Source organism: Mobula hypostoma, chromosome 3 (genome assembly GCF_963921235.1).
Source record: "Mobula hypostoma chromosome 3, sMobHyp1.1, whole genome shotgun sequence".
Lineage (NCBI taxonomy): Eukaryota > Metazoa > Chordata > Chondrichthyes > Myliobatiformes > Myliobatidae > Mobula > Mobula hypostoma.
Window position 1 is genome coordinate 91,770,249 of NC_086099.1, and position 18,251 is coordinate 91,788,499.

An 18,251-nucleotide genomic window follows, 5' to 3' on the forward strand; every position below is an offset into this window, starting at 1 on the left:
GATGGCGTTCATGCACCTGGCAGACAGCGTGAAGTTGGTCTGCTGCTAAGTGGAAGTAGTAAGGCAGGATTAATCATTCACTGCAATCCTGTGCTCTTCTTCAGGCTGTATCAGTATAAATCCCAAGGTCTTTGCAGATAGATAATTAGGCAGAATGTGCATGGTATTCCTTAGAACAATAGTAAAACATCTCATGTACAAGTACTAAGCCTTTTCTTTGTGGAAACTGCATATTACCATCCATTCCACAAATTCTGACTGCTGATAATTCCAACATCTGAGACTACAGAAGACATCTTAACACAATCAATTTCCCTTTCACTGGAAGACAGCACAGAATGTCAGTGAATGCTGGGATACTAAAGAAGGCCTTGTCAATGCTTGCCGTTTGACATAGCAAGCCTGTAATTGGTTTCCACTCTGGCCCTGCATTTGACATACAGTATATTGGTCTCCTTGTGTATCATTGTGTGTCAATGTGGAGTTTTTAACTCTATCTACCTAGCAGGGATAATTTTCATTTTGCAGCTTGAAAATGTATATTTCATTTTTTTCATCATTTAGTTTAGAGCTTTGGATTGGTGGTCTGGAATGTTCCCTGTGGGACTATTATCCCAAATAATCCCTATCAGAAAATTAGGTGAAATGTTTTCACAGGAAACCTGTCCCACTGGCATGAAGGTCAGCTAGAGAGATGTGAGAACAAGTGACATCGGGTGGTACAATTTGAAATTCTCACAGACCTGGTGTACACATCAGTAATTAGATAGGTGGTTACAACAGCAATTACATTCTGAAATACTTTTATTTGTCTTTTTAAAAGATTAATATTAATAATTTTTGAACCGATACTCCAAAATATTTTTTTTCAATCTGTATATTCTACTCTTATTAATAAGGTTCATCCATCGTCATCGATGAAGACCTCAACACCATTAGTACTTTTTATAAGGTCGAGTTGCGAGCTCGACACTCAACCCAGCACGGATGGAAAGCTGAGCCCGGGAGCAGCCCGACTGGATTCAAACTTGGGAACCTTCGCTCCGGAGTCCAGCGCTGATGTCACTGCGCCACCAGCCAGCTCATGGTGTCGAGACTAACACTTGGTTTGGATTTAAGTGAAGGAGAGTTGCGCAGCGTCAGCCTCACTCTCTCTTCCCAATTCCCATCTGGATCCAATGGCAAGACAAGTGTCGAGATGGCTGGAGATGGGACTAAGCGCAGTGGATAACCAGGACGTCTTCTGTGTCTTGTCATGCTCTACGCATTCCACGACACTTGCAGAGACCGCCTTCTTGACCGTTGGACCTTCTATTGGTCTCGTCCGCTCAATCCGCCGGAGTCTGTCTTCACATGCTGGGATAGACAACTCCCTATCTCACCGAGGGTTTGAAACCCGTCAGCTACCCTCACCTGGTTTAGCCGGCTTGTTGAAGCTGTTGCCCGGGGTGTGGCCGCTGTCGCATGCAAACAGCTACGGGGAGCCACAGGTGAGAGCTGCGTGCCAGGTGGGGACCAAAGGTGGACAAACCGCCCTGAGAAGGACACGACATGTTCCCCCACCAGAGGTGTTCCCCTCCCTGACACCCCATACACTCCACTCTTATTAATAGTAAAACAATGAATACACATAAATAAACAATAGGACTCATCCATTTTACTTAAAGTCCATAATTATTGTTATTTATTCATTAATCTGTGATAACCTCTGCTCAAAATTACCATGGCTTGTGAGGAAATCTTTTAGAAGTTTATCACAAATTTAGATATATGCTCTCAAAAAAGTTCACAGCCTCCGTCCCAGAGCATATCAACATTACGAACAAAGAGATGTTGGAGACATTGGAACACATAAAGTTGGGTAACTCCTCAGGGCCTAGCGTGTTGTATACTAAGATGTCGTGAAAAGCTGAAAACAGAATGCTGGAGCCTTGGCGAAGATTTTTATACCGTTGTTGGCCAAAAGTGAGGTACTGGAAGACTGATGGATAGCTAATGTTAAGCATTCATTTAACAAGGATAAAAGGAATATGACAGGGAATTCCTGGCCAGTGAACCGTACATCAATGGTGAGAAAGGAATCCAGGGAGAGCTTGATAGGTAGATTCAATGTTATCATGAAGTTTGAAAGGAATGGGTAGTGGTGGAAGGTTGTTCCTCAGAAAGGAGGTTGGACTATTGTTATTCATAGAAACATAGAAACATAGAAAATAGGTGCAGGAGTAGGCCATTCGGCCCTTCGAGCCTGCACCGCCATTTATTATGATCATGGCTGATCATCCAACTCAGAACCCCGCTCCAGCCTTCCCTCCATACCCACTGATCCCCGTAGCCACAAGGGCCATATCTAACTCCCTCTTAAATATAGCCAATGAACTGGCCTCAACTGTTTCCTGTGGCAGAGAATTCCACAGATTCACCACTCTCTGTGTGAAGAAGTTTTTCCTAATCTCGGTCCTAAAAGGCTTCCCCTTTATCCTCAAACTGTGACCCCTTGTTCTGGACTTCCCCAACATCGGGAACAATCTTCCTGCATCTAGCCTGTCCAATCCCTTTAGGATTTTATACGTTTCAATCAGATCCCCCCTCAATCTTCTAAATTCCAACGAGTACAAGCCCAGTTCATCCAGTCTTTCTTCATATGAAAGTCCTGCCATCCCAGGAATCAATCTGGTGAACCTTCTTTGTACTCCCTCTATGGCAAGGATGTCTTTCCTCAGATTAGGGGACCAAAACTGCACACAATACTCCAGGTGTGGTCTCACCAAGGCCTTGTACAACTGCAGTAGTACCTCCTGCTCCTACTCGAATCCTCTCGCTATAAATGCCAGCATACCATTCGCCTTTTTCACCGCCTGCTGTACCTGCATGCCCACTTTCAATGACTGGTGTATAATGACACCCAGGTCTCGTTGCACCTCCCCTTTTCCTAATCAGCCACCATTCAGATAATAATCTGTTTTCCTATTTTTGCCACCAAAGTGGATAACTTCACATTTATCCACATTAAATTGCATCTGCCATGAATTTGCCCACTCACCCAACCTATCCAAGTCACTCTGCATCCTCTTAGCATCCTCCTCACAGCTAACACTGCCACCCAGCTTCGTGTCATCCGCAAACTTGGAGATGCTGCATTTAATTCCCTCATCCAAGTCATTAATATATATTGTAAACAACTGGGGTCCCAGCACTGAGCCTTGCGGTACCCCACTAGTCACCGCCTGCCATTCTGAAAAGGTTCCGTTTATTCCCACTCTTTGCTTCCTGTCTGCTAACCAATTCTCCATCCACATCAATACCTTACCCCCAATACCGTGTGCTTTAAGTTTGCACACTAATCTCCTGTGTGGGACCTTGTCGAAAGCCTTTTGAAAATCCAAATATACCACATCCACTGGTTCTCCCCTATCCACTCTACTAGTTACATCCTCAAAAAATTCTATGAGATTCGTCAGACATGATTTTCCTTTCACAAATCCATGCTGACTTTGTCCGATGATTTCACCGCTTTCCAAATGTGCTGTTATCACATCTTTGATAACTGACTCCAGCAGTTTCCCCACCACTGACGTTAGGCTAACCGGTCTATAATTCCCCGGTTTCTCTCTCCCTCCTTTTTTAAAATGTGGGGTTACATTAGCCACCCTCCAATCCTCAGGAACTAGTCCAGAATCTAACGAGTTTTGAAAAATTATCACTAATGCATCCACTATTTCTTGGGCTACTTCCTTAAGCACTCTAGGATGCAGACCATCTGGCCCTGGGGATTTATCTGCCTTCAATCCCTTCAATTTACCTAACACCACTTCCCTACTAACATGTATTTCGCTCAGTTCCTCCATCTCACTGGACCCTCTGTCCCCTACTATTTCTGGAAGATTATTTATGTCCTCCTTAGTGAAGACAGAACCAAAGTAATTATTCAATTGGTCTGCCATGTCCTTGCTCCCCATAATCAATTCACCTGTTTCTGTCTGAAGGGGACCTACATTTTTCTTTACCAGTCTTTTCCTTTTTACATATCTATAAAAGCTTTTACAGTCAGTTTTTATGTTCCCTGCCAGTTTTCTCTCATAATCTTTTTTCCCCTTCCTAATTAAGCCCTTTGTCCTCCTCTGCTGAACTCTGAATTTCTCCCAGTCCTCAGGTGAGCCACTTTCTCTGGCTAATTTGTATGCTTCTTCTTTGGAATTGATACTATCCCTAGTTTCTCTTGTCAGCCATGGGTGCACTACCTTCCTTGATTTATTGTTTTGCCAAACTGGGATGAACAATTGTTGTAGTTCATCCATGCAACCTTTAAATGCTTGCCATTGCATATCCACCGTCAATCCTTTAAGTGTCAATCCTGGGTGTTCAGAGAATATTTCAGAGAATCTGTCTGGACCCACCAGGTAGGTGCAATTGCAATGGAAACACGGCTGAGCCTTCACCTCCTGAGAAGAGTGTGAAGATTTGGCATGACATTTAAAACTTTGACAACCTTCTGTAGTTGTGTAGTGGAGAATGTATTGACTGGCTGCATCATTGCCTGGTATGGAATCACAATGCCTTTGAATAGAAAATCCTACAAATGGTAGTGAATTTGGCCCAGTGCATCACGAATAAAGCTCTTGCAACTATTGAGCACATCTACATGAAACACTATTGTAGGAAAGCAGCATCTATCATCAGAGACTGCCTCTATCCAGGCCTTGCTCTGTCCTCGTTGGTGCCAACAGGTAGACGGTACAAGTGCCTCAGGACTAACACTGCCAGGTTCAAGAACAGTTACTACCCACAACCATCAATCTCTTGAATGCAAGGGGATAACTACACTCATTTGCCCATCCATTGAGATGATCCCACAACCAATGATCTCACTTTAAGGACTCTATATCTCATGTTCTTGTTATTTATTCTTCTTTATACTTGTATTTGTGCACTTTGTTGTCTTCTGTGCTCTGGTTGATCTTTCATTGATCCTGTTATAGCTATAATTCTGTACATTTGCTGAGAATGCCCACAGGGAAGTGAATTTTAAGGTTTCAAATGGTGATATACAGTATTTGTACTTTGAACTTGGAAAAGGTTCGAATGCAAACACACAAGGCTTGATCAGGAAGTTTAGAGATGGCACAAAATTAGGATGAGTTGTTGGTAGTGAAGAAGACTATTATAGGTTACGGGGAATCTTCATCAGTTTGGGAAGTGGACCAAGGTGTTATGAATGGATTTTAATTCAGATAAGCATGAAGTACAACTTTTTTGGAAGTCAAAGTAGCATAGGACTTATACTATGAATGGTAGGGCACTGGGGTGAGTAATGGAACAGAGGGACTGAGGGTACAAGGGTATAGCTCATTAGAAGTGGCATCACAGGGAAACAGTGCTGTAATAAAGTCATTTAGCATAGTGGCTTCCAACATCCAGCATACTGTGTTTGAGAGCTGGCATATTATACTGCAGTTGTATAAGTTGGTAGTGAGGCCGTACTTGAAGCACTGCGTACAATTCCAGCCACCCTGTTGTAGGAAAGACATGGTTGAAATGAAAAGCGTGCGAAAAGATTTAATAGAATGTTGCCAGACTAGAGGGAGAGGTTAGCTAAGGTAGGACTTTATTCCTTGAAATGTAAAAGAATGAGGGGTGATCTTATAAAGGCGTTTGAAATTTGAAAGACATAGATGGGGGGATGGAAGCAGTCTTTTCCCAAGGGTAAACAAACCCAAATATGGGGGGAAAGGTTTTGGGTGAAAGGGGGGAAACTTAAAAGGGAACTGAGGGGCGATCTTTTCACACAGAGGGTGCTTAATATGTGCAATAAACTGACAGAGGAAATAGTTGAGGAAAGTAGAATGGTATCATTTAAGAAGAATTTGGATAGGTACTTGACTTAGATGGATATGGCCTTGTTTGTTCGTTTGTTATGTGCTCTGCTGTATGATGTGGGTGACCGTGATCTTTCTATGACATGATTGTTCTCGACAAATTTTTCGACAGAAGTGGTTTCCCAATGCTTTCTTCTGGGTAGTGTCTTTACAAGACGGGTGATCCCAGCCATTACCAATACTCAGCAGAGATTGTCTGCCTGTCGTCAGTGGTCGCATAACCAGGACATGTGATATGCAGCGGCTGCTCAAATGACCATCCACCACCTGCTCCCATGGCTTCCTGTGACCCTGATTGGGGGTGGATATAGGGCCACTAAGCAAGTGCTGCTATTTGCCCAAGAGTGGCCTGCAGGCTGACAGAGGGAAGGAGCGCCTTACACCTCCTTTAGTAGAGGTGGTTGGATTTAGGTTAGTGTTTTGTCCTAGCAAAGTGAAGGAGGCAAGAAAATGTCCCTTCTTTTATTTACTCCTCAGGTACTTCAAACACTTTTGAAAGTTAAAAATCCTGTCATATGTGTCTGTATACATACTGTAGTTTCTCCATGCACTGCCTGTCCCACTACGTTCCTCCTACACCTTGTATTTATTGCTCATATCTTCTGCAAGATTTCAAGGAAGTGTATTCCAAATCAGTAGAATTGGTGAAAATTTGTCTTGATCTACTCAACCACATGATGTCTAGTTCTTTGTTGTTCTGTGTCAGAAACATTTTGGTATCTGGGTCCGTTGCATGTTATGTACCTGATTGTTTAATATTAAAATCTACCTTTAAACCAACATTATCCTGGATTCATTAAGTATTTTTGGATTTTAGGTGATGGCACAGATAAACTCTAACCTACGTGTTCTTACATTTCGTCCAAGCTTGCATCATAATGTTATTGGCTAAGATGCAGTATACCAATGAAAGTGACAGCGTATCACTGGCAGCAATATCCACATTTCCCCCATTAATTGCGTTGCATTGACATGACCTCACTTTGCACAGTAACATCAATGAATGCTAACTTTACATCTTTGCAAATTTCAGATTAATTGTGCAGTTTGTTAGACGGGAATAAAATTGTCAATAGCCTTTGAAGTGTCTAAAATAACCTGAAATACATGAAAATAGGAAAGTCAGTTGAAAAGAGTTGAGGACCCTTGTTTCATTAGTGTAATGAACAAAATGATGCTAGGGATTAATTTCTACTATGTTTCTTCACTCCTGGTTGCTCATTTGATCAAGAATTACAGAAGTACTGGATCTATAGCATGGTTGACTTCATGGTTGCCATTCTTACACCCCTCTGTACCATTTGCCCTCTTGTTGGGCTGAATTGCACACCTCACAATGGCAAAACACAATCTTTGCAGCCACATGACTCCCAAGATCTTGCTAATGCTATTCACTTCAGTTGGCTGTGAGTGGTGATGGGGCCACAGCGGTGGACAGTAAGGTTATGGCCACAGATCAACTCTGATGGCCTAGCCCTCTTGGGCCTCATTTTCATTGTTTCAGAGACGTTTATATACTTTGAAAAAATGTTTTAAACTTGACAATATTTTAATTTTAAAAATGATAAATCTATCAAAATTTCATGAATGTGCCATTAATTACTCGGAAGCATGAACATGCAATACAAAATAGAAACAAAAACTTTAGTTACATTTAAATGAAGTTCGATGATTGCATTAAAAAAATTGAACTGCCTTAAATCAACCAGCTGTTGCTGTTATAATGCTGAGGGGCCAGATACACAGTGCATCCAGCTGCACAGCTCAGCAATTTACACAATGGCTCAGACCCTGAGGTGAACCTAGGGGCTAAACCAGAAGTCAGATGTGTCCAAACTTGGCCTCCAACACAATTCTGAAATTCTTCCCATCGTACGCAGGTTCTGAAGACCAGAGAGTGTTGCCATGTTGCTCATCAGCAAGCTGGAATTCTCTGCCGACCTGTCAGCTGCTGAGCTCTGCACCATGACTTACTCTCTCTAAAGCTGCTTTGCCAATGTATCTAATTACCAAGGCCATATTTACTGGCCTACATCTGGCCCCAGTCCTTGAAGCCTCAGTTTTAAATAGAGCACCTTCCCATTCAAATCTATGCATGCTATGGCCCTTTTAAGTTGTTGTTATAGAAGGTAGGGCATGCCTTTGTCAGAGGCCTTTACCATTAATCCCAATTTCTTTCCATCGATTTTGTACAAGTCCAATTTTGAACTATACTGGGCATGTTATTTTCTGCTTGATACTATTCTTAAATTTTCTGCTGTAAAACAATTCTTCATGTCTGTTGTTATGATGCAGGTGCTCTGTTAAATAAAGGGGCATACTTTCACTCATCTATAAAGATGTGGTTGCTTTTGAAAGAATATTCCTCTATAAAAAGATAATTTTCTTTGCCATTGGTTTTATATCATTTCCGTACACTAGCTCCTGATGACTGTGAATGATTTATTGTGGTTAGGGGCCTTTAAGTTTCCATTTGTCCACATTCAAGCAACAGTGCACACTCCTCAGCTCTTGTCACTGTTGATTTGTGTAAAATGTCAGTTGAGATTCAGAAAGTGTTTTTACAACCAATTCACAAAGCAGCCCATTCTCACTGAGTGTTGCAATTTCTTCAGGTTTTGTAATCCCAATAAATAATTAAACTCACGTAGTGTGACTTAGTCATTAGGGAAACTCTCCCAGGATTGCTCCTTGACCTCGCTCAAATACATTCTCAGTGTTAATGGCCTTGGCAGAGGTCCTATCCATGGCAGAAAATTTAATGACTGTTTTGCACTGCAACATGTAACAATATAGCTTGAGAGCTGTGGATAAAAAGGCTAGCAAGATGTGTTAAGGATTGCTGTTTTAATTGATGTGCTGCAGTTGAGTTCAGGTCAGCCTGAACAGTGACATAGGCCTGATTAAATTTGACATTCTCAACACATATTCACAAGTTGTTCACCCTTTGGCTCTCCCGGCTGTGAACACAGATCTCTGCTCTGGGCCAACCATGCCAGCCAGCATTGTCAATTCATGAGAATGCAAGACAGTGGGTGGTAGGTTATTTTGGTGTATGTGATATATTGCCTATGGGGATACAGCCAATGTCTATTACTTTCCTCCCCTTTGATTTCCCCAGGATGGAACCAGGCTGCATAGGATATTTGCAAGTCAGTTGGAATTTGGATTGAAAACTCAGTCTGACACTCCAAAGGTGAAAAATTCAGCACAGGTTTCCTTTCTTTAATGTTTTCACTATTCTCTCCCTGGAGGTACAGATTGACACATCCATTTAACACTTTAGCTGGCCAATGAACATCTGTAGGCTGTTGGAGTGTGAAGCCATTAGGAGGAGGAAGCCTGCCTGTTTCTTTTTCCCTTACCAAACAATTTAAGAACCTCGAGGGCCACCCTCAGTTCAATGAGCCAAATCCAACAGAACCAAATAATTCCTAAACCAGTGTTGCCCAGAACCTCAACTCAGAGCTTCTACTGGCCCATATTTCATTGGGATACATATAAAGGGCCAGCCTTGCTGAAGTAATGATGCAGAGTGAAGTTGCACTAGTCAGTGAGCATTAGGCTACAATCTGCTGAGACTCTGTCCGAGTACACACAGTAGAATTGATGAGGCAAAGCTGGGAGCAATGTTTTGTCTTCTGTTAAGGCTTCTGTGCATTTTGCAGTTCAAAAAAATTTATTAAAAGAGATGTAAATAATTTAAAAACTAAAGATTATTAAGATGTTACAAATTAAAAATAGAGTTTATCAGGGATGCACTAAAACATTTACAAATCAAAAAATAAAGATTTTAAAAAATCTTTTGAGAGATATGTGTTCATGATTTTCTCTGCTGAGAAGTCCTTTTCAAATGCATGGGATCTCTGAGTGTGCAGTAAGTCTGTCCAGATGTAGGATCTCAGAAGTTTATTCAAAGGAACACCTGAAAAGCTGGGCTCAGCAAATGGACTCAATGGAAATTCCAGAAAAGGAGAATACTGACACATTCAATGATATCTGTCACTCACCAAACCTCAGTAATACTTGCAAGGGAACAGCTGATTATTAACAGTTTCTTCTGGAGATGCCAGCAACAGGAGTCATGCCAAACGCAAACAAAAGAAAATGTGCAGATGCTGAAAATCCAAGCAACACACACAAAATGCTGGAGGAACTTACCAGGCCAGGCAGCATCTATGGAAAAGTGTGCATCAATGTTTCGGGCTGAGACTTTGATAGAAGTCATGCCTAAATTTGGTGTACTCAGAGCTAGCTACATTGGTCAAATAGCTTCCGAGAAGACATAAGAGTCACCTTTTAGTCTGCGCTAGAATGCTAACAAGTTTTAGGCAAGCGCAGATCAGGAAAAAAGTGATCAACAGGACAACAAAAGAACAAAAAAGGAAGGCCTCTGATAGAGTGGGAAACAGGATAGGCTAAATGGAAAAGGGATTGGCAATAGAATAAAAAAAATAGATGAGGTAAATATGTAAATTGAAATTCAATGATTCAAAGTATATTTATTATCAAAGTCATCATCATCGTGGCTATCCTTCGAGGTCGAGGATGATGGTCTTCATTCTGAAGAAATGGCCACAGAGTGAATACGCCTGTGCGTGTATTTTTTTTAACGTGTACTTGATGTTGCACTTCACAAATCAACCAACTGATTCCAATGGCATGGAAACCATGACGATTGGAGCTGATGGATTTGTAGCGGCATTCATCTGCCTTCACAGCCGTTGAGTTCGAAGTAACTTCGTCCGCCTGTTCCACTGTTGAGGTCTTGGTTGGATTGTTCTTTGTAAGGGACCTCACCCCTGACCTTACCGCCATGGGTGACCCTACCAGGAGCATAGCTCCAGACGGCATCGCTCTCGGGATCACAGGACCACACAAGTTTCTCCACTATGACAATCCACGGAGAAGTATCAAAGTATGTATGCAGTATACAACCCTGATATTCTTCTTCCCACAGACAGCCACAAAATAAAGAAAAACCATGGAACCTGTTCAAAGAAAAACATCAGTCCCCCAATGTGCAAAAAAAGAACAAATTGCGCAAACAGCAAAAAACGAGTGAAAAACACAGAATATAAAACAACAAACCACAAAGTCATTGAAACGGTCTAAGAATCTTTAGTTTAGTTCAATTTAATGGGTGTCTGAAATGAATGAGTTCATTGCTGCTTCAGGCAGAGCATTACATGTGCAATCAAAAGCCAATGAGTTATATAGACTCTGCTTCCAATAACTCCATCTCTTTGACACTTGTTCAAATGATGCCACCTTTCATTTCACCTGACAATATTGTAGTTGTCAAAGCCTTTGCTTATTCCTATGCTATTTCCTTCTTGCCCCTTCCTTTCCAGAAACATCAATAAGTCTCCCTTCCATCTCACAAGCATCCACCATCTAATTATCATCCTCTACTATTTCTGAGATACCCAATGAGATGCCACTTTTTTTTCCTCAGCATTCTGAAGATTTTACTGCCCTCTTGTCAATAAGACAAGACAGGAAACAAAAGGAAGTGGCCTTTTGGTCCTCTGTAACTCCTCCAGCTTTCAATAAGTGTATGGGTGATCTTTTACCTTAGCACATCCCGCCACCAATCCCTTATTATGTAAAACTTTATTGATTTATTTTTCTTGGATATATACATTGACATATGATTATATGAACATCAAATTAGGAGCAGGAATACTCAACACAACATCCTCCACTACCATTTAATAAGGTTGTGACTGAGATCTCCATTCCAATATTCCACCTGCCCACAGTTATTTGCCTATCAGTGAATATTTATCTGTTCCTTAAAAATATTCAAAGACTCAGTTTCTACCTCTTGTTAAGGAAGAGAGCTCCAACGATTCACAACACAGAAAGGAGAAAGGTTTATCTAACTTCTGGTTTAACTGCACAATCTTTTATGTTTAAATTGTCATTCTTGGTTCTAGATGCACTCAAGAGGAAACACTGTCTCTGAATCCACCCTGGCAGGACATCACTGGATCTTATTTAATCTCAGGATTAAGCTCCCTCTCAGTCTTTTGAACTCCAGCTGATACAAACCAAGCTTTCCAAACTTTCTCATAAAATAACTCATTAACTCCAGCCATTAGTCCAGCTTATTTCTAAATCATTTACATCCTTCCTTAAATCTGGACACCAATAAATTACTCAATATTCCAGATGAGGTCTTGCTAGTATCTTATCGAAATGAAGCATGACTTTTTCTTCTGTGCCCAATAACCCTAGCAATTAAAAAAAACATTCCATGAATAGTTCAAATTAATTGTGGGGGCGGGGGGTTCCACCAGAGCTTCCTTGGGAAGAGAATTCCAAGGCTGTGTTCCCCTTGGTGCAAAAAACATACTTACTTTGGAATAGTATATCTTTTATTTTGAGACCTTGACCCCAATATTAGACACACCAAAGAAAATGTATCTCCACACTTGCCTTGTCCAGTCTCGGGTAACACTTCTTCTTGTGTGTGGTCATCAGCTTGAAACATTAATGTTACTCCTCTCTCTGATGATACTATCTGATATGCTGGCTTCCTGTCATTTTCTGTTTCCTTTTAAAGATTTGCAGCATCCAAAATATTTTGCTTCTGGAACACTATGTTTGAAAGGATATTCACCCATTGATTTGTCAGGACATCACTGCCAGTGCAGGTAGTGCAATGCTATGCTTCTGAATCTTTTACAATTAAATTTTAAACCAATTTGAAAGGACCTGTTAAATTGTGTGAACTATCAAGTATCATGCATTACAATTAATATGTTCTTCACCCGCTTACATCATTAAATTTGAATGGCTTTGTTACAGAACAAAGCCATTTTGATTTTAAAACCATCCTGCAAGGTATGCAAAGTGTCAATTGTTTTGACACAAATTTGCTTTGTGAATTTAGCATTCAGCATCAGTTACAATGTAAAACTAGAAATATTGTACTGATCCCTTTTGCTCCATTGTCAATTCCAAAATAAACCTTTTCACACTCTCTGCTAGAATGGTGCCATGCCTGAAGGCAAAAATGCCGTCAACAGAACAAATTGAGTCAAATACCAACTTAATCCTTGCATTTCACTTTTAAATGCTAATCAAACTGAGCCCATGTCTCTGGAATATGAAATTCAAAACCTTCAGATAATTACTATAAAGTACACTGAAATATTTTCCTGCTTGTCATCCTGAATTTTATACTCAAGCTTCTGAATTTACATCTTTCTGAGCTCTTGCTACTTTGAGATGCATTGCGACACCTTGATATGATGTGAGAATATAATTTCTTCCTACTTTTAATCTTTTTAAAGGTTCTGTCTTATTTGTGTCAGATGTATAATAATGCAATCTACTGATAACTGCGTTTGTGGGGTGGAGCAAAACTGAAGGAAAGACACAGCAATTTTTATTCTGTGCTCGATTTCAACATTATCCTAGGCAGAGCTGTGCCCGGTTCCCTCAATCCCCATTTATCTATTCTGAGTTGTGAAAATGGAAACAGTTTTGTGTGGTTGGCAGACATCCACTAGAAAGCGCATTGTGACTGGATAAACTCATTTTTCATGAAACATTCACAACCACCCAACAGAAGAGGCCTTCTTTCTACTTGTCTGGCTGAGTTATGAATCACAATCTAAGAGATGCCAGGGAAACCCATTGTACCAAGATCCACTTGTTCGTATTGTTACCTAATGTATTTCTTGTAAAGACTGGCTTGGTGTTTGTAACACTTGTAGACTTGTTACAAGAGCAGTGATTTCCGTAAGTGTATCTTGTTTACCTATCGGATTATAAAACAAATGAATTACAGCTCTTCTGTTGCCAACGACTGCAAGCAAGTTGAAGAGTAAAGATTACTTTAAATATTCTATCAACTGCCATGATAATTTTCATAATACTCCATATTTCAAAGTATAAATAAACCATTGTAAACTTCATAGTTGCCTCTTTTTTCAAAGTTATGTTCAATTGACATTGTTATTTTGTGGTTTTATACATGAATGAAGATTTCCCTATTTGTTGTGCACAAGGTTGTGGGCTTAACATATAAAGAATACACCTGAAGGAGAACAATACACAAGAATCTGGTTGGCTGCAAAAATAAAACATTACTCAAACTCAACCTGAAAGTGAATCTGGTCAGGCAGGATTTATAGCTGATTCAGTAACGGACCCTGTGCATCCATCATGTGCCTGATGAGTTTCTGAGCCAAAATAGCAACTCAACTCGAGAATGTGCTACCATCCTGACTGTAACTAGGCAAAATTGGCTCAGCTCAGCCTTGGCTGGTCAAACCCCAGATGGATTCATGATATTCAGCATTGATCTCAGATTCAAAAGTTATGCCATTGAAAACAAAATGGCAAATTTTGCTTAGCTTCCACTCAATTTTTCTTGACATGCCTCATATGAGATGAGGGTTGAAGAGGCGTGTTAATTTACTGGTATGGAATGATTTATTGGCAGTGACAGAAACAATTGTAAAAGCAAATTTGGGGGTCAATTTATCTTTGAAAGAAAGTAAATGAGCCTTTTGGTGAATAGCTTTGGAGTTGTTCGTGAGGAGGTATGGTACCAACTAAATTATTTTTGCCTTACCCTTCTGGGATACTTTCCTGCAGGACCTACACATATAGATCCATGGAAGTGTGCAGCAAACTAGAATAACTTTGTGTTGTTAATACAACAAGGAATTGTCCTGACTTGTTTCAGCTCTGAAAACAGTGTTTCATTACATCTATGCTGCAAACAGAAGCATACCTGGCATTATGTCTGCACCACCTGTCAGATACTATCTGCTCCAGCTATGAAAGAGTCATCTGTTTATTCACTCCCTCAGAACACAACCAAACAGAGCAGAAGTATGTTACCCCTGAACCCATGAGACTGCGTAAGAAGAAAAATTCTTGGCAATAGAAAGGGAATGGCCTACAGAGGGCACATGCCAAGGTCACCCGCGATCTAATTCTGCATTTGCTGGGTTTTAGCAAACAGTAGTGCAACATTCAGCTGATAAGAACATTGTTATCACTGCCTAGATAGCAAGCATTAACATGCAGTAAAGGTGCACATGTTCCAACACATGCTGAGCTGAATTTTATGTGTTTCTGTTCCTTTGACCCAGCCCTGTCCATAGCACGTGATGCTATGTGTTTGCTTCAAGAAACACATCAGGTTTTGGAGAAATATGCTTTAAAATGAAATCTCTGGACTTGGACTTTCTGAATCCTCACTTTGATGAGGAACGCAATGTTTGTGATGAAATAACAGATTACATAATGATAGTGTTGCGGAGTGGATGATAATGTTAATATCCCCATTTCCTCAGCACTTTATCTAGTTCTGTAAAATCCAAAGTAAAGCCTTAAGAATGGCTGTCACTTTCAACCCATATTTTCTCTGGAATGTGGCTTTAGGAAATCCTGCAGTAATTTGCATTGTTATTGATTGGTATTCTGGTAAACTGCAACTTTCTAAGGCACCACAAATGAGAAAAGTATCATGTTACAGTTGCTTATAGCGGACTGTCCGAAACTAGCTTAAATATCTACCTCCTTCATTTATAAATGTCACAATTGTTTAACAGCTTCATTGTATCTGTTCATTGAAACAGAGTTCCTCCCGGATCAAGGTGCTGTCCATCACAAGGCACATATAGCACATAGAAAATAACAAGAAAACATTTAGTCACAGAAAAAAATATATAGCCCAAGTCCCTGAATGACATGCCCTGTAAATTGAAAGCACGTGGGTGTTAGCGGTAAGAACAAACGTTTTTCAGCACACCGGAGATGAGCTTGCACACACACGCAATCCAGCTTCTCTTTAATCAATTGAACACTGGATAGCAGCACAAATTTGAAGGCTCAGCCCCCAGCCCAGCATGGACACCACACTATGCCGCCTCCGGTGTCTCCATTCCTGGACTGCTGTCACAAGCAAGCCCACTGCTTGAGGCCTACAGTAGTCTTCACTACAACCAAGGCCATGCAGCTCCCCCATCATCTTTCTCATCAATAAATAAGGAAACAGACTTGCAGAATTTTACATTACTAATGTCTAACAGGATCTTATGATCACAAGAGAAATGTTCAAGACAGTCACTTGCTGTTAGAATGCACACCGTCCACTGACCCTGATGCATTCCTGTAGGAGGCAATAACACGTCTAAACCAAGTCCAGCTTCTCCAGTTCCTCTACCAACAAGCAGCTCGCTGCTGGGGTAGGCCTGCAGCACTTGAAGTTCTTAGAGTCCAGTGTTGTCTTACCATCGTAAAAAAGACATTTAAAACAGGCAGAAACACCTTTGGTTGGCCCCTGACAGGTTGCTGTATCCAAATGCACTGCCATCTTTTTCCCTTCTTGGGGGGAGAGAGGGAGAGAGAGAGAGAGAGAGAGAGCCTGTGGTATGTTGAATATCAAATGAATCAGTCATCTTTCGGGTACTGCAAGTCTGTGTCTTTATTGATGCTATGCTGCACGCTTGAGTGCTTGGTGGGCGGGGGTGATGTTTCTTTGCTGGTGGGGGAGGTGGGGTTCTTGCTGCCTTGTTGTTGTTTGTGCGTGGGAGTGGCTTTGGGGTTCTAACGTTTGACTGTCATTCATTCTTTGTGGCACTCCTCTGTTTTTGTGGATATTTGTGAAGTAAGTGAATTTCAAGATGTACATTGTATAGATCTCTCTGACATTTAATGTCCCTATTGGAACCTACTGAAACTTCCTGCACAGAAATCACGTCACAATAAGATCTCAAAGAATTTATCTAAATACAATTAATACCCTGAGACAAAAGTAAGAAACCCTTACTAACCTAAACCTGAAAGTTAAAGTGCTGAAGAAGGAAACACAGTGTTACGGATCCATTTCAAAGATTACAGTCTGTACAGTACAGTCGGCCTTCCATATCCGCAGGTTCAACCAACCATGGATCGAAAATATTTAAAGTTCCAAAAAGCAAAACTTGAATTTGCCACGTGCCGAGCACTACGCTGAATCCACGCGAATGAAGTGATGTGTAGGCGTACCCTGCTGTAGCCTCCCGCCATTTCACAGATCCTCAGTCTCTCTCTGGCACTCATTGTTTGAGCATTGTTCACCTCAAGTCTCGTTCGTTCGCTTCTTGTGTTGTGAGCGAGAGGAAGGAGATTAAGGCTAGTAAGGGATGACTGGCTAGCTATGTAAAGCACTACAGCCTCAAGAACTTAAATATCATGGGAGAATCAACATCAGCTGAGGCCAAGGCAGCATCAGTGTTCCCAGAAGAGCTACGATGATTGTGTCTGTATTGAACTTGTACAGACTTACTTTTCTTGTCACTATTCCCTAAACAATACAGTAAAACAACTATTTACATAGCATTTACATTGTATTAGGTATTATAAGTAATCTAGAGATGATTTAAAGTATACGGGAGGATGTGCGTAGGTTATATGCAAATACTATGCCATTTTATATAAGGGACTTGAGCATCCGCGGATTTTGGTATCCGAGGGGAGTCCTGGAATCAATCCCCCGTGGATACTGAGGGACGACTATGCATTTATTATCAAAAAAATATAAAAACTATACAACCTTGAGGTTTGTTTGCTTATAGGCAGCCACAAAGCAAGATATCTGAAAGAACCCAGTTAAAAAAGACCAACACCTGATGCGCAGAGAAAGGGGAAGAAACACAAATCATGCAAACATCTCAAGTGAGCAACAACATTCCGAACCCAAATGAGTCCCTAGATCTGAACCCTGGAGCAGCCCAGAGTGGGCCCAAGCTTCGACATTAGTCCATCATGTTAGCAGGCACAGAGTAGCCGGGAGCAGTCTTCATAGCCACAGCGAGAGGAGTGAACATCATGGGAGAGCGAGCAAAATCGGCTCTCGCCTCCGATCCTGACGCACTGTCTTTCCAGTATATCGTTTAAATTAGTAACATAAATTTCTGCTAAATGATTCCTCCAGAAACCATGCACAGAATGTTGGGTTGTGGGGTGATGGCTGGGCAGGAATTACTGCAACAGGCAAGGACCAAATTCCATTAATATATACAAAATTTACTTAGTTATTCCTACAACATTTCTGAAACTCATTAAAATGAACAATTTAACATTCCACAATTAAATCAAAATAACATGAATATTATATAAGATCAATTTAAAAATTGAATTTATCATGGTTGGTTATTTTAAAACATAAAAAAACATTTTTTTCTGCCAAAAGGGGAAAAATCAAACAGAATTTGTCTGGAAATTGCACTGTGCAAATATTCGAACAGAAGCGTTTAATGCATGACTGAAAAGCAGACTGAACAAGTTCCTTTGGGAGGTGATGGGAGCAGACAGTATTGATTCATCCTAATGCAAATTAAATAGATTTATTTCAGAAAATAACAT